This window comes from Furipterus horrens, unplaced genomic scaffold (genome assembly GCF_987537825.1).
Source record: "Furipterus horrens unplaced genomic scaffold, mFurHor1.1.pri manual_scaffold_1, whole genome shotgun sequence".
Taxonomy (NCBI): Eukaryota; Metazoa; Chordata; class Mammalia; order Chiroptera; family Furipteridae; genus Furipterus; species Furipterus horrens.
The window spans coordinates 98,670,307-98,697,617 of record NW_028327171.1 but is presented as its reverse complement, the minus strand read 5'-3'; the positions used below and the strand labels follow the sequence as shown (position 1 = coordinate 98,697,617).

The 27,311-nt window shown below is 35.4% G+C and overlaps 1 long non-coding RNA gene across 1 annotated transcript in view; it reads left to right on the top strand.

Annotated features, from left to right (window-relative positions):
* The window catches only part of LOC150021572 (uncharacterized), a 558,841-nt gene that overhangs the window by 198,607 nt on the left and 332,923 nt on the right, over window positions 1-27,311 (top strand). Inside the window, exon 2 of the long non-coding RNA XR_016508586.1 lies at window positions 9,976-10,026. This is a non-coding gene — a long non-coding RNA (uncharacterized LOC150021572). The remainder of the gene's footprint in view (window positions 1-9,975; window positions 10,027-27,311) is intronic.

Genomic DNA, 27,311 nt, shown 5'->3' with positions numbered 1-27,311 from the left:
CTTCTAGAACATGGAATGATTTGAAAACAGCATTGTTTTGTTTTAAAGCTCAAAGCACTGATAGCGTAATTGCCCTAAAGTAGACTTACATTTAAACTTTCACCAAGACTAAATTAAGCAGAATTGTTTTTATACTCCCCTTATAGAAAAAAGGAGACAGATCGTAAGAATATAGTTCATTTTTAGGGATGTCTTCATTCAGCAACTTTAAAACCCTTGTTATGTCCTGGGGTCACTGTATAGTTAGTATAATCTCCTATGTATACATATTTAGAATTCTGTAAAATTAGAAGGCAAGTGGTCTTTATGTGGGTCTCTGACTTCTGGAGATATTATACAAAGTTTTGTGAGCGTATATCCTTTAGAGAAAGAGATCCTTGGTTTTTAGTATTTTTTCAGAAGACTTATGATCTCCCCAGCCCCCCCAAAAGAGATAAAGAGCCATCTTCTAAGGTAGTATAAAATTTTCATCTTTAATGAAGAGAAAATTATAAGCCATTTATCAAGGCAGAACAAAGCTACTAGAATATCTTAGGTTTTTAGTTAAAAGGCTAAAAAACAAAACCCTATTCACCCTTAGCTAGCCAAAAAATTTAATTAACCAGCATTCCATGTAATCGATGTTTACTTGCATCACGCACAACCATTCTTCAGTATATTAGCTGAGCTGGTACAGTATTTGGTCCAGAGAAAATGGCTTTTTTGTCTACTATACATTCATTCTTTTTGTCCTTTTAGTTTGAGAATTATTAACATTTTCCATAGTTTCATAAATGTATATTTCTTATGATATGCTTAGGAGTAAGAGCATTCTATAAATGCTTGCTACAAAACCATTATTATAACAATTTCATTAATATAATTTAGTACAGAGTATTTCTACTCATTCTGTCCAAAGGTATTGTGGAATAAAATATCTGAGACAGGATAAGGGAAAGTTGGCATGAAGGGAATTTTACTGACTTTTGAAATCTCAGAAATATTTTGCAGTTCTTATGTACTTGTGCAAATATTTAAATTCACATTTACTTTGGTGTTTTTTTAATTGCTTTTATTAAAATGGCATAATAGAATGTTTACGAGTAATTGTTTTATGGATCCTTACAGAGTACACATTCCAAATTCAAAAACTTTAAAGATTTAGTTAAAGAAGGTTAAGTAAATAATTTAGAAGTGCATTCTGTTTACCTGTTAATAATTAAGCATATTGGACTAGGTACTTTTTATAGTTATTGAGCTTTAATTAATTTATTTGTTGGCGTGTTTTTAAGAATTTATTTAAGGCATTCTGATACTGGGAAATAAAAATAAACAGAGTAGAGCTGCACGTAGTAAAGGAATGGGCTTGGGTTACTTTTAACGAGATAAGTGAGAAAAAAAAAATAACGTGATAGAATTTTCAGGTTAAATGCAGTATTTAGCAGATAATCTGTCCGAATTTTTCCCTCAGTGTGGAAGGCAAACTGAAATACCTAACAGCAAGTATAATTGAGTCAAGCGAATGGTCTTTTAAAAAAATTTTTTTTGATTTATTTATTGTTTTTCTATTACAGTTGTCCCACTTTTCCCCTATTTCTTCCCCCCACCCACCCTGCCCACCCCTTCTCCCACAGTCAATCCTCAACCCAATGTCCATGTCCATGGGTTATTTATACTAGTTCCTTTACTAAACCCTTCCCCTACTTACTCTCCTTCTCTCCCTCTCCCCCTCCCCCCAGTAACTGTTAGTCTGTTCCTTGTTTACACGTCTCTGGTTCAGTTTTGTTCGTTTGTTTGTGTTGTTCATTAGTTTTTGTGTTAGGTGATATCATATGGTGTTTTTCTTCCTTTGCCTGGCTTATTTCACTAAGCATAATTCTCTCTAGTTCCATCCATTATTGCAAATGGTAGGAAATACTTCTTCCTTCTGCTGCATAGTATTCCATTGTGTAAATGTACCACAGTTTTTTACCCACTCATCTACAGATGGGCACTTAGGCTGTTTCCAGCACTTGGCTATTTTAAATAGCGCTGCTATTATCATAAATAGTGCATAGGTTCCTTTGAATTGGTGTTTCAGAATTCTTCGGACATAATCCTAGCAATGAAATCACTGGTTCAAAAGGCAGTTCCATTTTTAGTCTTTTGAGGAAATTCCATACTGTTTTCCATAGTGGCTGCACCAGTCTGCATTCCCACCAACACTGCACTAGGGTTCCCATTTCTCTACATCCTCGCCAGCACTTATTGATTGTTGATTTGTTGATGATGGCCATTCTGATTGGTGTAAAGTGGTATCTCATTGCGGTTTTTATTTGCAACTCTCTGATGGCTAGTGATGTCGAACATTCTTTCATATGCCTATGAACCCTCTGTATGTCCTCTTTGGAGAAGTGTTTGTTCAGGCCCTTTGACCTTTTTTAATTGGATTGTCTGTCTTCTTGGTGTTGAGTCGTATACGTTATTTATATATTTTGGCAATCAATTCCTTGTCAGAGGTATCATTGGCAAATATGTTTTCCCATATGGTTGGTTCCCTTTTCATCTTGCTGATGTTTTCTTTTGCTGAGCAGAAACTCTTTAGTTTGCTGAAGTCCCATTTGTTTATTCTTTTCTTTTTTTAAGTATATTTTTTTGATTATGTTGTTACAGTAGTTCCCATTTTTTTCCCTTTGCTCCCCTCTGCCCAGTACCCCCCTTTCCTCCAGCAGTCCCACCACCCTTAGTTCATGTCCATGGGTCATGCATATAAGTTCTTCGGCTTCACCCTTTCCTATATTACTCATAACTTCCCCCTGTCTATTTTGTACCAACTGATTATGCTTCTTAGTCCCGGCATCATTTCCCCATTTTTCGCCCTCCCCCCTTCTAGCTGAAAACCCTCCAAATGACCCCCCATACCTCTGATTCTGTTCCTATTCTGGTTTGCTTAGTTGGATTGTTTTTATTTTTTAGATTCAGTTGTTGATAGTTGTGAGTTTATTGTCATTTTAGTGTTCATAGTTTTGATCTTTTTCTTAAGTAAGTCCCTTTGACATTTCATATAAAAATTGCTTGGTGATGATGAACTCCTTTAGCTTCACCTTGTCTGGGAAGCTCTTCATCTGCCCTTCCATCCCAAATGATAGCTTTGCTGGATAGAGTAATACTGGTTGCACGTTGCTTTTCATCACTTTGAATACTTCTTGACAGTCCATTCCTGCCTGCAAAGTGTCCTTTGAGAAATCAGCTGATAGTCCTATAGGCACCCCCCATAGCAACACTCCACCTTTCTCTTGGTGCCCCCAGGACTCTCTTTTAATCGTTCACCTTTGGCATCTCTATCATGATGCATCATTGTGTGGTCCCCTCTGGGTCCAGCTTGCTTGGGACCCTCGGTGCTCCCCAGACCTGTATGTTCATCTCCTTTGCAAAATTTGGGAAGTTTTCCTCTTTTTTTTCAATTCTTCCGCATTTTGCACTGGTTGACTGTCTTTTCCTTCCTTATGTTCCAAATCATTGATTTAAACCCTGGTTTCCTTCCCTTTACTATTATTTTGTGTGGATTTTCCTTCGTTTCATTTAGCATAGTCTTCACTTCTTCTCTTATGCATTTGCCATACTCAAGCATATCTGTCAAGCCTGTGAGCTTTATCACCAATGTTTTGAATTCTTCTCCTGTTAGGTTGTCTATCTCCTCATCTGTTATGTTGGCTATCTCCTCATTGCTTAGTTCTCCCACTGGAACCTTGATCTGTTCCCCCTTTTGGGCCATAGTTCTCTGTCTCCTCATTCTGACAGGCTCCTGTGTTTGTTTGCCTCCGTATCCCAGGTAGAGCTATCGCTCCTGTTTTATTGTAAGGGGTGGAGTGTAAGGGATTCATCAGTACAGGGCAACCTGTTTCACCCCGTTGTGGCGCTGTGTGTTGGGGAGGGGTCTGAGAGGGAGCAATGTCACCTGCCCAGCACTCGCCCCTTTTCTAGGCACCTCTCCCACTTCAACACTGGACTGACACTCCTCTAGCTGCTGCCGTGAACGTGGTTCCCAGAGTGGGTGGGTCTGCAGACCTTCTAGGACCATGAGGGCCCTTTAAACAAGCGGACTCTGCTTAGAGACTGGCAGTTTCTGCCTCCACCCGACCCCCTCTGGTCTGCAGAGTCAGAAGCAATCAGGCTTTATTTTCCCCTGTGCTGGGACTGTGAGCTGCGAGGTCTGGTGAGGATCTGGGAACGCTCCCCAGGTGTCCCTCCTGACTTTTCAAAACGTGTGACTGTGCTTTCCGCCAACATGCCACTGCTGCCACCAATACACCCCATCCTCTCCTCCCCAGCTTCGCCCCTCCTACCTGTCTGGAGGAGTATTTCTTCCTTATATCTTTGTTTGCTGGACTTCCATGCAGCTTAATTTTCTGGAACTTTTGTTTTTTTTCTAGTTTTGAGGTAGTTGCATTCCTTCTTAGATGTGGGGGGAGATGCAGCATGTCTGTCTACGCCTCCATCTTGGCTGGAAGTCTGTTTATTCTTTTCTTTATTTCCCTCGCTGTAGGCGATACATCAGTGAAAATATTGCTATGTGGGATATCTGAAATTTTCCTGCCTATGTTTTCCTCTAGGACTTTTATGGTGTCATGTCTTACATTTAAGTCTTTGATCCATCTTGAGTTTATTCTCATGTGTGGTGTAAGTTGGTGGTCTAGTTTAATTTTCTGCATGTCCCTGTCCAGTTCTCCCAGCACCATTTGTTGAAGAGGTTCGTCTCACTCCTTTTTATGTTCCTCCCCCCTTTGTTGAATATTAGATGACCATATAGACTTGGGTTTATTTCTGGGCTCTCTATTCTGTTCCATTGATCTATATCTGTTCTTATGCTAGTACCAGACTTTTGATTACAGTGGCTTTGTAGTATAGTTTGACATCAGGTATTGTGATTCCTCCTACTTTGTTCTTCTGTCTCAAGATTGCTTTTGCTATTCGGGGTCTTTTTTGGTTCCATATAAATTTTTGAAGTATTTGTTCTAGGCCTGTGAAATATGTCGCTGGTATTTTAATAGGGATTGCATTGAATCTATAAATTGCTTTGAGTAGTATGGAAATTTTAATGATGTTGATTCTTCCCATCCATGAACATGGTATATACTCCCATTTATTTGTATATTCCTTAATTTCTTTCTTCAGTGTTATGTAGTTTTCCAAGTACAGGTCTTTTATCTCTTTAGTTAAGTTTATTCCTAGGTACTTTATTTTTCTTGTTGTTATAATAAATGGGCTTTTTTTCTAGTTTCTATCTCTGATATTTTATTGTTGGAGTACAGAAATGCCTTCAATTTCTGAATAAATGAATGGTCTTTTGTTGTTGCCTTAGAAATCTGCATAAAGGAATTTGATTGTATTTTTGATGGCTTTAGTATGGAGTTTAGTCAGGTCATTTTTACTGATTATTAGAGGATGTCTGCCGTAGAACTTGTTAGATTTCTCTGGTGTTTTGAAAACTGTAATAATATCCAAAGCTCCTTTGACTTTAAGAAGTCCAACTATGGATGGACTAGAACTAAATTAAGTCTTTTTCAGACTTAGAGGGGATGCATCTTGTCCTCTTGACCATGTATGTATAGGTTCTTTCTGATGCTCTTTAAGGATTATGAATTGGTTTTCATTTGTCAGTCTTTTTGAAGTTACAAGCAAACTTTTTATCTAATTTTTTATTTAATGAAGAAAGACTTTGTTTTTTCTAGTTACTGATAGGGAATAAATAGCCTTTAGGGGTTTCTATTCATTTGGTCCTAACATGTCATATGCTTACTTAGATTTTTTATTTATTTAAAATTATACTCTTCTTACTTTCAAAACCGTAGCTTCATCTAGTCTCTCTCATGGTATATTTTGTCTCTTATAGTGGTCCTGTCACTGAAACGTATGCATGTTTTATCTGGTTTCTCATATAGTAGTATGTTTACTATGTGAATACAACCTCAGACTTCTTAAGTTTTCTAAATTCTAGGCTGTACCTTTCCTTGTCAAAAAATTTTTAAAGATTTAATTTATTTTTACAGAGAAAGGAATAAGGGGGAGAGAAAGAAACGTTGATGTGTGAGAGAAGCATGGACTGGTTGCCTCTCGCATGTTCCCAACTGGGGATCTGTCCAGCAACCCAGACATGTGCTCTGACTGGTAATCGAACCGGCGAACTTTGGGTTCACAGGCTACACCTCAGTCCACTGAGCCGCATCAGCCAGGGCCTATCTTTGAAAATTAAATTAAAGATGTATCAATTAAATTTTAGGTTTTAGGATTCTGATAGATACCACTGAGAGTAGTTGATTATTATTATTTTTTTTACAAATCTTATTTTTTATTTCTTTTTATTATTTTTTGTGTTTGAAACATAGAGCAAGTGTCTTGTTTTAGTGCATTTTTGTTTATAAAAGGTAATTTGCATTTATTGTAGAATCTTGGAAATTGTAAGAAGAAAAATATCTGCTATAATCTTAGAAGTACCAGGAATAATTTAATCTTTAGGTCCTTACATGCTTTCACTAATATATACATGTTTTTTCTAATACATATACACACATACATACAAATCTAAATTTATATATACATATGACCAAACATTGTAAATAGTCTATATGTGTATTTCTATGTTATATACAAATTATTTAAATTGGTATCTTATTATTTTCTTACAATCTGCTTTCTAAACTTTATGGCATAGTGTCAGTTTTAACTTGCCATGTAATTTATTTAACTAGTTCACTGCTACAGAATATTTAGGTTATTTTAATTTGCAATTCTTTCATTGCTATTACAAATTAATGGTATTTCATATATGTGTTAACTATGTTTTCTCAATTATGAGTTGCATGTTCATTTGAAAAAAATGAGATTTGCTTCATTTATTTATAAGTAAAGATTATTAGCCTTATGAATATCATATACATTAAAAATATTTTATTTGTTTTTGGCCTCTTAATTCTGTTGAAAATATTTTGGGGCTTTTAAAAATAATTTCTTTTAAGTCAAATTCATAAATCTTTGTGCTTAGGTGTTTATTACTGCCATGTGCCTGAAAAGGCCTTCTCGAGTTAGAGTTCAGAAAATTATATACATACTTTTTCTTAAAGCTCTTTGATTGCTTTATTTATTATATTCAAATATAGCAATCTGATTTGTATTCTGGTGTCTGCTGAGAGGTAGGGAACACATTTTTTTCTCCCATAAATTAGTTAATAATTATCTCAACACTGTGGAAATTCTACCTTATAATATTTACCCCATGCTGAGTCCCTGTGGTCTATTCTACTTATCTGTCTCTTCTACTGGCAGTATCACCCTGTCATAAATAATTCAATCTTTGTTAAAAACTAACCTTGTTTGCTACTCCTTTGCTGCAGAGTCAAAACCTAACACTTGATATTTTTTCTTTTGTAATCTCCTATTTTGTTGTATTTTTAAATTTTGAACTAACTTTAAAGCATCAGAACTACTAAAGACCATCTTAGTTCAGTTCAACAAAGATTTATTGACTTTGCTATCTATCAGGCCCTGTGCTTGTAACAGAAACACATAAATGAATCAGATACCTGCGTAGTAGACTTTCTACACTAGGCAAATATATTGGTCTGATGGAGGCAGACAGTGCATGCAAATGGTCAAGGCAGTGGACTAATATCAAAAACTTCCTTTTTTCCTGATTCTTCCTTATTACTTTCTTTAATTTACGATTTGTTGGCTGTAGCCATTATATATATACATATATTTTTCCTTTTTCTTTCTTTTAAATTCATAGAGTCTGTTTACTTTTTCTATTTAGTGAACTGGTAATGTGTACTTCTATTTTCAGTTCTATAAATGTTTACTGAATTCTTGCTAGACACTATTTAAGGGGCTGTAGGAAAATAAAAACGAGTGACCAATTTATAACCTAGTGGAGGAATTTACCATTTATAAAAGTAATAGCAACATAAAATAGTAGTCATTGAGAATATTATTTGCTGTGTGCTAGATATTGTATGAGAAAGCTAATATGTATCTTGTTTAATCCTTATAAGAGCCCAGGTAGCCTCCCAGATAATTTTTTTACTGTTTCCCTCACTTCCCTCAGTTCTTTTCTTATTGTCATCTCCTCCGAAAAGATTTCCTGTTCAAACCCATATAAAATATCAACTCATGTAGCTCTCAATACTGTTACCTTGTTTTTTTGTTTGCTCTCAGGCAATAATTATATAACTTTATAAGTCCAACAATTTATTTGTTTATTGTTTGTTTCCCCTGCTAGAATTAATATTGAGTGGAACACTGTAAACAACGGGTTGTAGAAGTTTGGAATTACAAAAGGACAAAGTTTAATTTAATTATAACATTTCACTTCTTTAAGCCTAAATTTCTTCATCTGTAAATAGATGTAGACTTAGTGCTTGTTCTATAGGTTGATCAGACTGTTGATTCTTTTATTCAATAAATAATCATTGGATCTACTCTGTGGCAGGCACCATTCATGAAAATGGGGTAATACAGTGAAAATGACAGTGCTGACCTTATGGCACTTTCATTCTAGTGGGGGAGCTAGGCAAAAATAAAGAAAAATTAATTTTATACCATATCATGTAGTAGCCAAATTAATTTTCTCCCGTGTCCTTTTCTACCCCATCCCTACAATCTGAACTTTTTTCTTTTCCATTTGTAATTATTTTTTGTTTATCCATGAATAATGATTCTTTTCTCAGTCCTCCTAAGAAATTTTAATTTTCAGTACCTGTTCAAAAGTGCAGTGTTGCAGAATAAGTGTGATATTACTCATGTAGCCTGAATATAGAAGGACTATCACCTTCCTTTTTGGGATCCCGTTTATCTATCAATAAAGCCTAAACTCAGGCTTCTTTTGGTTTACTGGTGTGGTTTGTTGTTTGATTACTTGTTTTCCCTCTGTAAAATATTGGTTATGCCTATTAAAGATCCAATCAATTAAAATCCTTAGACTTTTTCTTTTTCATTTTAGTGGATCTTTCACTGTAGATGTAGTGTTTTACAGGGTTGGCTTATATTTCGTATGCATTTCCATTAGTGAAACTGCTTTTGAGACGTGGAATGGCTGAATCTCTATGGAGATTATTAGTAAATATGACCTCAAGGTCATTATTGAGATTTCATAGCAAATTTAGATCACTTTTCAAGGACACAACAATATCAAACTCACTTTTTAAAAGGGAATTGTTTCTTGTTAAATCTTTTCATGTTCAAACTCACCAACTTGGCTTTAAAGGCACTTCAACATCCTGCCTGTTTAAGTGCTCTCTGTCCCAGTTTTGATTCTGTGCTATCCATTTTTTTGACATCCCTCCCTCCAAATCTGGATAGGACCCTACTATTAGCCTTGCTTTCTAGGACAGGAAACATAAAGCCATGTTCTCATGTCAATTAATTAGGTACTGTAGACCAATTCAAGCTATTTTGAACATGTTACTCTCTGCTCACTATTTCTTTCCACCCATTTAGTTTTTATACCTTTTGAGTTACCTATTTTAAAATCTTATGTCTCTCCATCCCCACTTACTATTTTGAGGCTACAGCCTGTGTCTTTCTTATCTTGTATACTTTCTAACTCACCAGTGCTTACCAGTATATTGTACATAGTAGATCTTTGCAAAAATCTGTGATACTTAAGAATAAACAAATAAATAGCATAGACTATTTGATATTAGTTTTTTATCATAAAAATATAAATATAAAAACTTTTATTTGTGTAAGTTAAGAAATCTTTTAATAATACTATAATAAATAACCTGTTCTCCATATAAACCTTGTACATACAGTGGTTTGCGTTATATAATTGTGCCACATTTTATTGAGTACTTGTTCTGCACATACTCAAATGAACATGTTAGCCTTTTAAAAAAATCACTATAGATATCAGTTGACACAAACTCAGCTATCTATTTCTCATAGCTAGTCATAAAGATACTATGGAAATCTAAATTATTTCCTTGGTAGGCTTCTAATTTTAAGTATTTCTTTTTACAGTCACACAGAAGAAGTGTTAAGATTTGCCCTTTGAAAGTCTAAAGACTGAAGGTAATGTCCAATGATATTTTCTTGAATGGTTTTTATCTTTTTGAAAACTTTTATAATATTTCATTGTTTGGATTTACTAACTCAGGTCTTTCCTTTATTGCCCTCTAACACACTAAATACCTTTTTCTGTCTGCCTTAAAAATAATCTGAAATTATAAGTCATCTGAGGATATCTCAGCCTAATTCTATATGGGAATGTATTATGGCCTCTTCCCTTTTAAAAATCTGTTTGGAACTCTTGTGATTTTATACTTTAACCTTTTTCTTAAGTAGACATATTGGCTCAAAGCCAAAAAACCAGTACCTATTCCTCATCAAAAAGAGCTTTATAACCCACTCTTAAGAAATAAAAAGCGTTTGTTGGGAACAACAAAATTGTTCAGATGAGATTTTTTTGACTACCAACGTCCAGAATTTCCAGCAAGAAATTTACAATTGACGTGTGTCCTTACATTTTGTATAAAGAGCTCATAGGGACTGAAGAAGATTTCTTAGACAAGAGGGGGCTGTAATTACTTTGCTTCTTACATGCATGGTTAGATCTTCCAGTGAGAATAACATGGTAGGGTAATTTATTATAGAAGACTAAATCACAGATTACGTTGGAGGGCAATAGGGTGGTGTGATCCAACCATCAGTTTTGTGAATACATACATTTAAGCATGTGATAGCTTGTTTTTAATTTCTTTATATCAGTGCACACCTCAAACATTTCATTTAGCAGTGGGATATGCAAATTGTTGCAATTGCAGCAGCAGTACTTTCACCTGAATGTCAAAACTGTCAGAGAGCTTTAAGTCAAATTTTTATAACATAAAAAAACAACAACAACAACAACAAAAGAAAAGTCAGCCCCAAGATTGAGGCGCCAAACTAACTGTGAAAACTTGATTCCCATATGTTCAAAAAGCTCCTGTATGTTAATAGGGTAATGTCAAAGTTCTAGTTCACCTGCTTTCTAATTTTGACCTTTTAAAGATTTTATTTTATTTGGCTTAATTATGATATTTTTTACAAATTAATGATAAATGCCTTGATTAAGAAAACCAAATGTCAAAGAAAATGACAACTTGATGAAAAATTAATACTCAACAATATTTTAAGGTACAGAGTACTAAAGATATACTCTTAAGCCTCATATTTCATCAGCTCTTTTTGAAGGTATGTAACCAGAATTCTCCTTGCACTTAAGTTTTCATAGCCATATCTGGAGGTGCATTTTAACAATATAATTTTCAGCTGTTGTTTTTACTATTAGCTATTATAGATAGAAATATATTCTTAATTTTCACTCTCTTTTACCCCATAATATTTTCCGTGTCAGAAAGTCAAGGTAATATTTTATATTTTGTGTTGGTTATAGAGATGAAGCTACCATACTGAGTCCATATAGCAGTGTGTGTGTATGTGTGTGTGTATTTCAGAGATCTCATGGTGTAAAATATAGTAATTGGTGATTGACTACTAGGCTATTAATTCATTTGTTTATGACTATTTCAGCTGTTATATTTAAAAATTATTCAGTAAAAATAATATGTACACAGAGAGAACATAGCCTTCCAAAGAGAAATAGATTTTAATATGGGGATTTGAAAAAATATTTCTCCTCACATTTTGTTAAAATACTTGAATAACAATAAAGAATTGTAACTTGTCCCCAGCCCCCCACCCTGTAAACAGTTGCGTTAATTTAAAAAATGAATAATAAAAATTTTGGTTATTTTATTTTTTTCCTTTTACTGAAGATCATGGAGTTGAAAGATTAAAAAATCCCATGTATTTTTTATCTTCACAAATATCAGGGTGATTTTTAAATATGAATACTTAAATATTCAATTAAATGTTATGTGGAAATGGTACTATGCAGGATTACAGTACATGTTGTTTTTTTATTTTCATATTTCACAGATAAAGTGGCTAACCAAATGAGGGAAGGCATAATGGCCTCTTTTGTGTTGTACTTTTGTTTGGTTTGGTTGTTCAGGGATAAAAAGACCCACATAATATACTGTCAGTGAAATGGACTTACTTTGACCATCTGTTCATGTAATGACATGATGGTCATACCTATCAACAGAAATTTTTGCCAACTAATGATAGTCACTTTTTCCTGTAATATACTGATAACTTCCAAGCAGTTGTCTCAGGCATGTTGCTATGCATAGTAAGATAAATAGAAATAAGTGTTGTATAACATTCTGTAAAGACAGTATATGCCAATCACGAGGGAAACATTATTCAATAGAAATTTATTTCTAGTACTATTAAAAGCTGGAGTTGGATTGTGCTGACTCTCGCCTTAGCTGGCTATTGGCTTTATTGTTTTTGTGTCATGCCTGGTTCCAGGCAGCCAGTCTGGGCTGGCAAAGCTGCTTGATGAAGAGAGGCCACCAACATTGCTGTACCAACTGCTTACATACCTGTCATGAATAATAGATCTGGCATCTAGTTAATCATTGCATTGAATTTGTTTCTGTTCCTTCTTAGCTGATCCACTGCCCAGAGGAGTTTAAGTTCCACTGTAACACAAAACCTCTAATATGTTTCTGTACCTGCATTTATTTGTATGCAAAAGCATTCATTCTTTTTTCGTATACCAGTAAATACGATATGCCCCACTTCTTGGACACTTCTTAAGTTACACATTAAACACTGCTCCCCACCCCGTTTATTCTATTCTTTGGTCTTTCATCAATTTGCTTCCACATGTGAACCAATTAAATTTTATTTATTAGTTATAAAATTTGATTAAAGAAGTAATAATACCTACTTCACAATCCACAGCTTTATAAGTTTTTAGCTGAGATTCTAGTTATTTGGGGTAAGTACTATAATTGAATGTCATCCTTTTCCCAAAATGTCTGTGAAAAAAGGAGATAGACTGAAACCAGAAATAATCTAAAAGACTTTTGCTTCATATTACATTGTTTGATCTTAGAAATGAGGACAGTGGACCCAACCTTACTTAGAATTGTTAGTTTGAGAAAGTTGAGTTATAATACTTTGAACGTGATACTTGAATTAACACACACAACAATCAGCTGATGTTCTTTGAAGAATTTAAATCTCATGGAAAATTAAAGTGTTATACTATCAAAAAAAAAATGTCCTAAAAATATAATAAGTGTTCTTTAATGGACTTAAAATACCTGAATTCCCAATTTCAGTACTTAAATTAGAGTATATCTTCTCTCTAAATGACGTTTTAGCACCTTTTAAAACTGTGTTTTCTCCTTTAAGCCGACTGTATTTTATTTTGAAGCCCAAATAAATGAGACCTTACTGGTTTGAAAGATTAATGCAACTTTCAAAGTTGCCTGATGTATACCTTAAGTATATATCTTCTGGTACCTAAAGTACCAAAAGAACAATTAAGTCATTTAAGTAGGACCTATTTACCTTACTTGTTTTCTTTGAAAGCTGATAAATAGAGCAATCAAAAAATATCGAGAGAAACCATGAACATTTTTCACCATATGTAGGGGATTTGTATTTCTTGCCTAAATGGTACATTTATTCTTCCTCTCTATCATTTCCTCAGATATTCAGGTCTCTTTATAACTTGTAGTGATGACAAGATGTTATTTTATTGCTCTAATGAAGTGGGGAACAGATTAGCCTGCTTTCTTTTTGGGAATTAGATTACTTATTGTAGTACTGTTCAACATATCTTTGTAATATTCCTCAACCCCTACCCACAACTAATCAGTGACTTTCAGAATTAGGGAAAATCTTTGTGGTATGGTGGTTCTATATTTATCAATAATCAAGGAAGTGTTACTAATGTACTTGTCAGTATTAAAAAATAGTTAAATAAATAAAGGGCCAGATGGTCGAGCCCAGGACCTATCAATAGCCCAGTATGTGTGGGCTGGTCCAATGGAATGAAGGAAACATTACTAGGCTAAGTGGAATCAGAGTTAGCCTTTCACTTATAAGAAAAGGTCATTTTTCAAATATATTTTCTTATGATATAGTAATTTATATGTTCAGATCTCATTTGTACTAGTAATATTTCTCTGTGCATCAAGAACCAACAGTGTTTACATGCATCAGAAAAGTCTCTTGCAACAAGACATAGTGGCATCAAAGTATAGCAATTATCATGTAAGCATTTTTGCTGGTTCAGAGAAGAATCCTGGTTTGTCACTCAAAAAAACCTATGTTTTTATCATTATAACTTATTATATTTTATTATAATTGAATATTTGTCTCCTTTGGCAGACTCTGTGGCTCACAATGTAAGGAACCTGGTTACGTGGTAGCTGTAGTGCATGGCTGAATGAGGAAGTAGTAAATATTCTCTCAGTGTTTTGTTATAATGAAAGCATTATTATAATAGGGGTTACAATAAGATTAATCTGAAGAAATTAAGAAAGCAAATTTTATTTCTTTTCTATAATTTGTCTTTTCATGTGTACTTATATAAATATCTTGTTTCTCATTCTAATTTCTATCTTTTTCATTTTTCATCTATTTTATTTTATTTTTAAATATGTTTTAAATCTTTTTGGTTTCTAGGATAGATGGAATGATCAGTGACTTACTGGGTAGGTAAACTGACTAAATAGAGTGTATATTTAAAAATTTTTACCCCCCATAATCACACAAGTAATGCTAGAGGATATTAGCTAACCAAAGGCCTCCAACCTTCCTTCACTCCATACCTCTTTCTATCCTCCAGTAAGTATTTATTGAATTTCTGCTCTGTGCCAGGAACTTCCTAGGTTTTATATATAACTGTTGAACAAAAAAGACATAGTCCTTAAACTTGTTGAGCTTACAGTCTAATCAGAAAATATAATAAACACATAAAAGCACATAAATAAACAGTACAAACATAGATATATAATTAAATTTTGCTTCTCATTCTGGCAACGGTTAGGGAATTTGGCGTACAGTGGAAGAGTTATCATTAGGGGCTTGCCTTATTAATAGTAGATCACTTCTAGATTAAAAATGCAGACAGGCCAAATTAATTCAGATTATATTTTAAGGTGCAAGTGGCCTTGGGATGATAGGTGAAGCAATATTTGCTTTTAAGGTGAGTAATAAAGAAAAATTTTGTAAATCTTGGATTACTGTATTTGACATAGATAACCTCCATAGTATTTTCAAATCTCAAATTGAAAAATTACAGGAATAATTTCTAACCTTTTTTAAGTTACAAATTTTTTTTTCTTTTAAATATTGATTAATTGTTCTGTGAATTGGGTTGTAGGAATAGTGATGGAAGAGCAGGTGCTGGAAATGTATATTTATTTCTCCTTCTCTTTGGACATGTGTGTGGAGTATTTTTGTGTTCTGATCAAATTGCTCATAATGCTCTCTTTGGACGTGGTACTGTTTGGCCTTCCTGCCTTGCATGCTCGTTCAAAGGCATTCCAAGTCATTAGCTGGACTTCAGCCTTGTCCATAAAAAGGCCATTTCCTCCCTCAGCTGTGCACTTGGACATACATTCTTTTCACTCTCAGAAATATTTTATATGCATTCAGAGTATATTAGATGGATTTGTTCAATTACTCACAAATAATCAGTTTTTAAAAGTTATAATTTGAGCTATGACCTCTCAAACTGTGAATTATAAGGTTTGACCCTTTGGTTCACTGTTTGACACAGCAGCCATTAATTACAGTTTTTAAAGAACATTTTATTTCTGTTAGATTTTGTATTATAAAGACAGTTTGAGTATTTTCCCTTTAACTTTCAAGAATAAGTGCTGAAATGTAAAATATATGTAAATATGTACATTGAAATATGATAAATATCTTGCTTGCATATGCATGCTATATTCAAATGTATTTATGCATATTTCTAGTAGTACATTGTTTGCTATATGTACTATAGAAATTTTAATATAATAATCTGAGTTACACTAAGATTCTATTTATTTTATATAACTCTGGTATCAGGATAAGACTGACTTTTAAATATGTTTATCATGGTGATGGGGACTTTATTACCATTTGAATCTAGGCTTCTCTCTTTTTCATGAGCAGAATGCCTAGTATCTGACAGTAATTTTAAAGTCGTCAGGGTGTTCAGAGTAACATCATAAGGGAAAATATGAACTGGTTTGCACAATGTGCATAGCTCAAGGTACTGAGATGGAAAGGACATAGCAGAAAACTTGTTAGCTCAGTACAGAAAGACATCCAGATGTGTGGATCTTTTTCTGATCAAGTATATAGTTTGGATTGCACTCTTTTTGTTTTACATCTATTAGTTTGTGATTTTTAAGGAAATGTTTGCCTCTATTTTTTCTAAAAGAGAAGCCAAGGTACACTGACTAAAGGCAAGAAAATTTCAAAAGGCAAAAATATTTTTGAAGCTAATATAAACAATTTTTATTTCATAAAATACATTTAATTGTGGTTAGATTTCCCAAAATACCATGAGATATGGATCTACCAGCTTCTCTCCCCGACTTGTTACTGTTAATATATAACCATCCAATTTTTAAAGTGCATAATATATTAGAAATTTTATTTTTCCAAGGCAAAACCAATTCTTTGAACTAAATACAAGGACTTATAAATACATTATGGGGATTTTGAAATTAAAAAATAATTTTCAGAGATCAGTAGGCTTAGGAAAGTTCATTTTAATTTTCAAGATTTATACTGATTTTGGTTTTTTTGGTAAAGATATTTCTTTACCTTTTCCTATTTCTCATATTACTTAATAGTTAATACAGGATGACTTCAAAACTTTTAAAAAAATTATATAAATTTTTTTCTTTAAATATAGAGAAAGGAAGGGGGAGAGAGAGTGAGTGAAAGAGAAACATGTATTTGTTGTTCCACCTATTCATGCATTCATTGGTTGTTTCTTGTATGTGCCCTAACCAAGACTGAGCTCACAACCTTGACATGTGGGGATGACATGCTAACCAACTGGGCTACCTCGCCAGGGCCAACACTGACATTTTTAAAAATATGCTGCCAAACTACTTTTTGAACATATAACTTGCAAACTTCTCTCCTACTCTTCCCATGCAGCATGACCTCCTTTCCCCTCAGCTCACAATTCTTTCTGCCCACACTTTAGTGTTTACTGTTTTAACACACTATATCCTGCCATGCTTGGTTCTTTGTTCTTTATGTTTATTCGGCCTGCTATGTATGGCCAGTGTATAACACATAAATGCTGTGCCACTAGCAGAGGCCTTATTTATCCTACACTACAGAATCAACACATCTTTTATTAGTGTCTCCTTCACATTTACATGCATGAGTATAACACTTGACACATTGGGTCATAGTTTTTACTTAGGCTTGTTTCCTTTCCTTGATGGTAAACTTCTTGAATGGAAGTTTTATGGCTTCTTCATTTTTGTATTTACTTCAGCCTAGGTTCTCAATAAATGTTTATTGAATTGACTAGCCTGTCAGAGGATCTATATCATCAGATATACTCTGAATTTATCTACAACACAAACAAAAAAAGATTCTTTAAAAATTATGTGGGGGAACTTCTGTCCAAGATGGAGATGTAGCTAGACATGCTTCATCTCCCTCCACAAGTAAGAAGGAATACAGCTACCTCAAAACTAGAGACAAGCAGAAGCTCCTTAAAATTGAGCTGCATGGAAGTCCAACAAACAAAGATATAAAGAAGAAATACTTATCCAGACAGGTAGGAGGGCGGAGCTGGGGCAGAGAGGACATGGTATGGAGGCAGTGGCAGCAATGACGGTGACAGTGGGTGTGGCCTGCCAGCAGAAAGAGCAGTCACACGTCTAAAAAAGTAGTGAGGGAGACCTGAGAAGCACTCCTGGCTCCTGACCAGACTGTGCAGCTCACAGTTCCAGTGCTGGGGAAAATAAAGTCTCATTGCTTTTGACTGTGAAAACCAGTGGGGATTGGGGCAGAGGAAGAAACTGATGGTCTCTCAGCAGAGTCCATTTCTTTAAAGGGCCCTCATGGTCCTAGAACATCCGAAGATCTGCCCACACTGGGAACCACGGCCAGAGCAACAGCTAGAGAGGCGCCATTCCCATATGGGAAGTGGGAGAAGTGCCTGGAAAGGGGGCAAGTGATGCGCAAGTAGCATTGTTCCCTCTCAGACCCCTCCCCTGTGTACAGTGCCACAATGTGGTGAAATGGGTCTCCCTGCACCGACAAATATCTAAGGTCTTGCCCCTTAAACATAACAGGTGTTGCAGCTCTACCTAAGACTCAGAGGCAAGCACAGGAGACAGTCAAGTTGAGGAGATGGAGAAGTACGGCCCAAAAGAGGGAACAGGTCAAGGTTCCAGCAGGAGAACTAAGCAATGAGGAGAGAGCCAACCTAACAGACACAGAAATCAAAACACTGGTAATAAAGATGCTTAGAGACTTGACAGATATGCTCAGATAGAGCAAACGCAGAAGGGAAGACGTGAAGGTTATGCTAAATGAAACAAAGGAAAATCCATACAAAACCAATGGTGAAGAGAAGGAAACTGGGGTTCAAATCAACGGTTTGGAACATATGGAAGAAGTAAACAGTCAACTGGTACAGAATGAAGAAACAAGAACTGAAAAAAAAAAATGAGGAGAGGCTTAGGAACTTCTGGGACAACTTTAAACATGCCAAAATCTGAATCATAGGGGTGCTAGAAGGTGAAGAGGAAGAGCAAGAAACTGAAAACTTACGTGAAAAAATAATGAAGGAAAACTTCCCAAATTTGGTGAAGGAAATAGACATACAAGTCCAGGAAGCACAGAGAGTCCCAAACAAGCTAGACCCAAAGAGGACCACAGGAAGACACATCATCATCAAAATGCCAAAGGTGAAAGATAAAGAGATAATCTTAAAAGCAGCAAAAGAAAAGCAGAGAGTTACCTACAAAGGAGTTCCCATAAGACTATCAGCTGATTTCTCAAAAGAAACTTGGCAGGCAAGAAGGGACTGATGAGAAGTATTCAAGTGATGAAAAGCAAGGACCTGCAACCCAGATTACTCTATCCAGCAAAGCTATCATTTAGAATGGAAGGGCAGATAAAGTGCTTCCTAGAAGAGGTAAAATGGAAGGAGTTCGTGATTACCAAGCCATTATTATATGAAATTTTAAAGGGGCTTATTTAAGAAAGGGAAGATCAAAACTATGAACCTTAAAATGACAACAAACTCACAACTATCAACAACAGAACCTACAAACATAAAAAAACCAACCAACAAACAAACAAACAAAAAAAAAAACTAGGCAAACAACCAGAATAGGAACAGAATCATAAGTATGGGGATCATTTGGAGGGTTATTAGTGGGGTGGGGGAAGAGGGAGAAATGGAGAAATGGTGCAGGGATTAAGAAGCATAATTGGTTGGTACAAAATAGACGGGGGGAAGTTAAGAATAATATTGGAAAGGGTGAAGCCAAACAACTTATTTATATGTATGACCCATGGACATGAACTAAGGGGAATGGAACTTCTGGAAGCAAGGGGAATACTGGGCAGAGGGGAGCAAAGGGAAAAGAAACTGAGACAACTGTAACAGCATAATCAATAAAATATACTTTAAAAAATTATGTGTACTACATTTCCTTTGGGTCACTACATGATTTCCTTTAGGTCTGGGTATTTGTTTTGTTGCTTATTTTTATAGCTCAGTAAAGAAACAGAAGAGTTTTGTTTTTTTTTTTTCCTATATACTATAATAAAGTTACATAGAATTTTAAGACAAAAGGCATTTCTAGTAAAGAAAATACAAAACCAGTGATTTGTTAAAGTAGATTTAGATCTTAACAGCTGAAATGATAACATTGAAGGATCAATACAGAAAGTCTTAGAAGTGTTTAATTCTTTTTAATTTTATACATACCACTATTGATGATTGTACTTAGTGAAAAAAGCTTTTTATATGTAGACTTACCCAAGATCTGAAATTTAGGCAATAATTAGCCTCTCAAATGAATCTATTTGGAAAGCATTATAAAATAATAGCTCTCCTCCCAGAGAAAGATACAGTTGTGTGAAGGCTGCACTTATTTAATGGTGTCTCAGCTGAAGCAGGTACCTTGCTTGCTTTGTTCTCTAGGAGCAGCTTTATAGGTTAAAGCACTGAGTATACAGTACACAGTGGCACTATTAACAAATCAAAATGAGACCAAGGGAAAACTTATATAGGACCCACACACCTAAATGCAGTTAGTAAACAGAGAAACTAACTCTCATTAAGCATAATTAAACCTAATATTGACTGTAAACTGTTACTTACCTTAAATTTCTCTGTAGAGAGTGTGGAAAGGGATTAACCTAGCAGACTGGGACATTAATTACTGCCTCTTTCACATTAAAGTTAGCATCAAGAAGAGCTGTATTCATATATAAAACAGACAAAATTGAGAGGCTGAAAATATGTAAATTTCCTTTATAAAAAGGAAAGAAAAGCCTAAATTTAAAAAAAAAAAATGAAAAAATGAGCTGTGAGCAGTGCCAGCCCTAGCAAAATGGAACTCTGGGTAATTACTACAAAAAAACAACAACAAAAAAAAGGGCTGAAATAATCACAGATATGTCCTTGCCTTCTGACTGACAGAATTTGCTTCACAGGAGATTCCAGTTCAACTGAGTCCACTTTTTCTCATGCATAGCTTCCTCTATAGCTAAAAGTAACGTGAGGTTTGAGGAGAACATGAAGGGCCTTGGGAGAATATAATTTATTTCCTTGTTTACTCTAGTCATTAATAGCCCTTTATTTATGAAATTGATTATAATGATCGTATAAATTTTTGATTTGTCAGCAAGAAGGCACGGTGCTACCTTTTGTTCTTTCAAAATGGTCTGGTAACTGGTCTCCTGCTACTATTTAATAATCTCCTTCTTGGGTGCAATCTAAAGAGTATGTTGTGAAGGATATAAAAATGTCATCTAAATTTAAGATCTACTGTTAAGTTTTAATATTATACTGTGGCCCCAAGAGGGGAGGCCAGGATTTGGGAGATAAGAATTTAAAGAGAAAAGCAAAGTAGTGACAATACAGACTTATCTGCCAGCCTGAGAATTGTTTTCAAAATCTATCAGCCTGTCTGTTTGCCCTGAATATATGTTGTTATCTATTATTTGTTTTCTATTTCCTTTCCAAAAAGAAACCATATATTCATTTATGGACTTCCTTATTACGCCAGGGTGGGGTTCTAAGTTTTGGAACTGAATCCCACATACAACTTTGCTTATTGTTTTTCATATTGAACCATAGTTAGGGTTTAACAAGTTAGGCTCCTAAACAGGTCTTAGTGCTGTGATGCTAAATTTTATCTCTCGGGTACTCATAAGCACCAGGGCAATATGGTAGTTGTACATGTGGAAAAGGGAGCCTAGAAATTAAGCCTTGAGCAATAGTTATTTTTATTTAGAGGATGTGAGATTTAAGTTTAGAATAAACCCTTAATTTTTCCTCTGAATTTAAAGCTAGTTTCACGGCTCATGAGGTGAACTTAAAAAACACAAATAACTAATGGACAAAAATCTATCCTTTGTTTTTCCCCATTGATCAAAAATTTGAAAACTGATTGGGTGACAGAAGATGAATAAAAACAGTGAGAGTAAGAGTACTTCTATCATCTGTTCTTGTAACAATCACAACATTACAAAGTAACCGTAACAATGGCACTCTTTATTAATCAGACATATTATACAGAATTAGTGTTGGCTTCTGCTCTGTATTACTTTTAGTTTTACATGAACTTTTATTATTTGCACATATCAGAGAGAAATAGTAAATGAACAAAGGAGCCTGGTTATGACACAACTATTTGACATTTTAGGAAGCTCTTATTATAGGCCTTCCTCTTAAGTGAGAATAATGGGAAGGTTGTCATTAGTTGCACTATTACACTGGATTTTTAAAAACAGAAATGGAGCCAACTTTTTTTCTTGAAGAAGATTCATCAGTTAGAACAATTAGAATGATCCAACCAAATTTGCCCCATGGTCTTCTAGTTTTATCATGTGAAACAATGACCCATCCATAGGCATCTCTTAAGATAATTGTTTTTCCCTTGGTTTACAAAGCTAGCTAGCTGGAAGTTTCTATTATGTTTTTTAAAGATGGATAATCATCTTTAGACTTTTGGAAAGTCTCTGCTTAAACCAAAATGCAGAAGTATTGCAAAGTCTATAGCCTGATGCCTTTTATTTTTTCATCCTAAAAATGGACAGCGCTGAGTAAATTCTCTTGAGGTCTTCTTCCCAGTCTTGTGACAGGTCTGGCTGGGAATTATGGTGATAAAAGCATGATTATGGATAATATTGAATTTCCTCTGAAAATCACAGCACCTACACTTTGAGAGACTGACTAATTGTCATGTATTTGGTTTGTGTATAACTTGGAATAAAGCTTGAAGTCTAAAGCATAAAAATAATACAATACTATTGAAAAGAAAATAGGTGAGTCACAAGCCACTGGAGCTGCAACACATTAACTACTGAATAAGAACAAGGATTCTAAATGTGGAGAAAGTGAGATTAAAATTACCACCTATGGGGTCTTTTCAAATTATTTTTTCTTTTTTTTTTTTTTTAATTTGCTAAGTAATTTATTTTTTTAATGTATTTTATTGATTATAGTGTTATAATAGTTCCAATTTTCTCCCCTTTACTCCCCTCCACCCAGCATCTCCCTCCCCCAGCACCCCCCCCAAATCCATACCCCTGGTTCGTAAAAAATAACTATCCCTCCCTCAGATATTAAGACCCTTTGTAATCTTGTAAAGGACAATGGGCGACGGTCTCAAGCTCCTCTAGCTGCTTCAAGCTGGACATGGTCGTCGTCCTACCTACCCTTGGGTCCAGAAAACCCTAATAATAGTGGGGGTGTGGAGGGGAGGGTGGCCTTCCCACATGGGGAAGGATCGTGCAGACTCCAGGTCGGTTGGCTGTCCCCAGACAACAGCGTGCTTGATTTAACAGGCTGGCCTCCTTGTTGTGTTCTGGGGGCAACAGATTTGGCGAAAAGGGTTAAAAGACATCATTCAATCCATAACTACTAGATGACAAAAGGCAGGGATTGATTTTTCAATGTTCCATATTAGGAGAAAGAAAAAAAAAAGAAAAAAAGGGCTTCTTTGGAGGAAGGTGTGCTAGACACATCTCACCTGTCCAAAACCCTTTTGCCCACTGTACTTGGTTTGGGCTGAGGGAAATAGTTTAGGTTTCCCCCCTCTCAGACCTCTGGGCCCTTTCTGTCCAAGCCATTAGGATAGAAAAGAGAAACCAGTTTTAAAGTGAAGCCCACAGACCACCCCATTCTTCACCAACCCAGCCATTTAGTTCAGCCAAACCCTTGAGTCTCAGGAGGCAGCGCTGCAGAGAGGATTAAGTGAGGCTTATGTGTACAGACAATCACTCAGGTAAAGCGATCATAGGCTTATGCCCTTTGAAAACAGAAAACACATGTTAATTTATGTAACATAACCCAGAAACATGTCTCTAAATCTGTAAGACTGTCTTATTGGGAAGACATCCAGTTGTAAGGCACTTGACATTCTACTTGCCTGCAACTTGATTATCTTTGATGATATCACAGACATGGTTTAATTTTCAAGTGAAACCATATTTTAAATGAGAAGAAACTTTTAAGATGGTTAGTTGCCCTATTTTATAGTCTACTACTGATCATTGTGCTTTTCCTTGAATAGTGATCTTTCTCCCTAAGATTACCCTCCTTGTCTTTAAAGGGACTACATTAAGTCCATTTTTAATTTATCCTGTTCATTTGCATAAACAACAGGAACAGCAAATGATCACTTATGATCTTTAGTTCTGCTTTGCTGGAACTTACCCAAGGAATATTTAGGGTGACCCTCAGTCTGTTCTTCAGGGCACAGAAGCTGAACTACATACCTGGCATTCATCCTTGCCTGTACACACCTGTCCTTTCCAAGTCTTTCTGGTTTTTCATTGTGCCTTAAGGTCCCTTCTAGCCATCTTTCAGGAAAACAACCTTCATTCCTTCCCTGGAAAGATTGCTGTGGACCGCACAACCAGCCATGGTACCAGGCCTTTTATCTCGCGGGCTTTTATTACCTTTGAAAGTCATTCCCAGTTCCTCAGGGCTTTTTGGTAACAACCTGAGCCGAAGTATGTATCCTTTAGGCTTGACATTCCATTCAAAGACTTGGTCCAAAAAAAAAAAGAAAAAGAAAGAACCTCTATTAACAACTGGTCTTTTTAGTTCTATGCAAAGAAACTTCTGTCATTACTTACTTGTTTAGAATGCCAAACTCTGGAGGGATCAAATAAGGAGAAAAATATACAACGTGAAGGAAAATCTTTGTCCTAATAATCACTGAACTGGCATTTCCATTCTTCATATTTTCATTTTTCCCCAAGTAAAAAAAAATTTTTGTTTGTTTTTCCATTACAGTTGTCTCACTTTTTTCCCCCTCTTGCTTCCCTGCACCCTGCCCCTCCCTTCCCCCATATTCAGTCCCCACTCAGTTGCCCATGTCCGTGGGTCATTTATACATGTTTTTGGACTTGACCCTTCCCCTTCTTACCCCCTTCTCTCCCTTCCATCCCCCCCATTACTGTTAGTCTATTTCTTGTTTACATAGCTCTGGTTCAACTTTGCTCATTTGTTTGTGTTGTTCATTAGTTTTCTGTAATAGGTGACAGCATAAGGTATTTTTCTTTCGTTGCCTGGTTTATTTTGCTAAGCATAATTCCCTCTAGTTCCATTTATGTTGTTGCAAATGGTAGAAGTTCCTTCTTTCTTTCTGCTACATAGAACTCCATTGTGTAAATGTACCACAGTTTTTTGATCCACTCATCTACAGATGGGCATTTAGGTTGTTTCCAGCACTTGGCTATTGTAAATAGTGCTGCTATGAACATTGGAGTGCATAGGTTCTTTTGAATTGGTGTTTCCGGATTTTTCGGATATAATCCTAGCAATGGAATTGTTGGTTCAAAAGGCAGTTCCATTTTTAGTTTTTTGAGGAAATTCCAAACTGTTTTCCATAGTGGCTGCACCAGTCTGCATTCCCACCAGCAGTGCACCAGGGTTCCCATTTCTCCGCATCCTCTCCAGCACAAGTTGTTTGTTGATTTGTTGATGATGGCCATTCTGACTGGTGTGAGGTGGTATCTCATTGTGGTTTTTATTTGTATCTCTCTGATGGCTAGTGATGTTGAGCATACTTTCATATGTCTATGGGCCCTCTGTATGTCTTCTTTGGAGAAGTGTTTGTTCAGGTCCTTTGCCCATTTTTTAATTGGGTTGTCTGTCTTCTTGGTGTTGAGTTGTATGAGTTCTTTATATATTTTGGAGATCAATCCTTTGTCTGAGATGTCATTGGTGAATGTATTTTCCCATATGGTTGGTTTCCTTTTCATCTTGCTGATGTTTTCTTTAGCTGAGCAGAAACTTTTTAGTTTGATGTAGTCCCATTTGTTTATTCTTTCCTTTTTTTCCCTTGCCTTAGGAGATATATGAGTGAAAATGTTGCTACGTGAGATATCTGAAATTTTTCTGCCTATTTTTTCCTCTAGTACTTTTATGGTATCACGGCTTACATTTAAGTCTTTGATCCATTTTGAGTTTATTCTTGTGTGTGGTGTAAGTTGGTGGTCTAGTTTCATTTTTTTGCATGTCCCTGTCCAGTTCTCCCAGCACCATTTGTTGAAGAGGCTCTTTTCACTCCATTTGATGTTCTGTCCCCCTTTGTCAAATATTAGTTGACCATATGAACCTGGGTTTATTTCTGGGCTCTCTGTTCTGTTCCATTGATCTATATGTCTGTTTTTATGCCAGTACCAGACTGTTTTGATTACCGTGGCCTTGTAGTATAGTTTGATATCAGGTATTGTGATTCCTCCTACTGTGTTCTTCCTTAAAATTTCTGTGGCTATTCGGGCTCTTTTTTGGTTCCATATAAATTTTTGGAGTATTTGTTCTAGGTCTGTGAAATATGTTGCTGGTATTTTAATAGGGATTGCATTGAATCTATAAATTGCTTTGGGTAGTATGGACATTTTAATGATGTTGATTCTTCCCATCCATGAACATGGTATATGCTTCCATTTATTTGTATCTTCTTTAATTTCTTTGTTCAGTGTTATGTAGTTTTTTGAGTACAGGTCTTTTACCTCCTTGGTTAAGTTTATTCCTTGGTATTTTATTTTTCTTGTTGCTATGGTAAATTGAATTTTTCTTTCAGTTTCCATCTCTGAGTTTTTATTGTTGGTGTATAAAAATGCCTTCGATTTCTTAATATTGACTTTGTATCCTGCTATTTTGCCGAATTCACTTATTAGGTTGAGTAGTTTTTTTGTGGAGTCTATAGGGTTTTTTATGTACACTATCATGTCATCTGCAAATAATGACAGTTTTACTTCCTCTTTTCCAATTTGGATGCCTTTTATTTCTCTTTCTTGTCTGATTGCTGTGGCTAGAACTTCCAAGACTATGTTGAATAGGATTGGAGAGAGCAGACATCCTTGTCTTGTTCCTGATCTCAGGGGGAATTCTCTCAGTTTTTGCCCATTGAGTATGATGTTGGTTTCAGGTTTCTCATATATGGCCTTTATTATGTTGAGGTATGCTCCCTCTATTCCCATTTTGCTGAGAGATTTTATCATAAATTGTTGTTGTACTTTATCAAATGCTTGTTCTGCATCTATTGATATGATCATGTGGTTTTTGTCTTTCATTTTGTTCCTGTAGTATATTACGTTTATTGATTTGCGAATATTAAACCATCCTTGCATCCCTGGGGTGAATCCTATTGATCGTGGTGTATGATCTTTCTAATGTGTTGCTGGATCCGGTTTGCCAATATTTTGTTAAAGATTTTAGCATCTATGTTCATCAGCGATATTGGCCTGTAGTTTTCTTTCTTTGTTGTGTCTTGACCTGATTTTGGAATTAGGGTTATACTGGCTTCATAGAACGAGTTTGGGAGTCTTCCCTCTTCTTGTATCTTTTGGAATAGTCTAAGGAGGATAGGAGTTAGTTCTTTCCTAAATGTTTTGTAGAATTCATTGTGAAGCCATCCGGTCCAGGGCTTTTGTGTGCTGGAAGTGTTTTGATTACTGCTTCAATTTCACTAGCTATTATTGGTCTAGTCAGGCTTTCTGCTTCTTCTTGATTCAGTTTTGGAAGATTATATGTTTCCAGGAATTTGTCCATTTCCTCTAGGTTGTCAAATTTCTTGCCATACAGTTGTTCATAATAATTTCTTATAATCCTTTGTATTTCTGTTGTATCAGTTGTGATTTCTCCTCTTTTGTTTCTGATATTATTTATTTGGGTCCGCTCTCTTTTTTTCTTGATGAGCCTGTTTTATGGCTTGTAA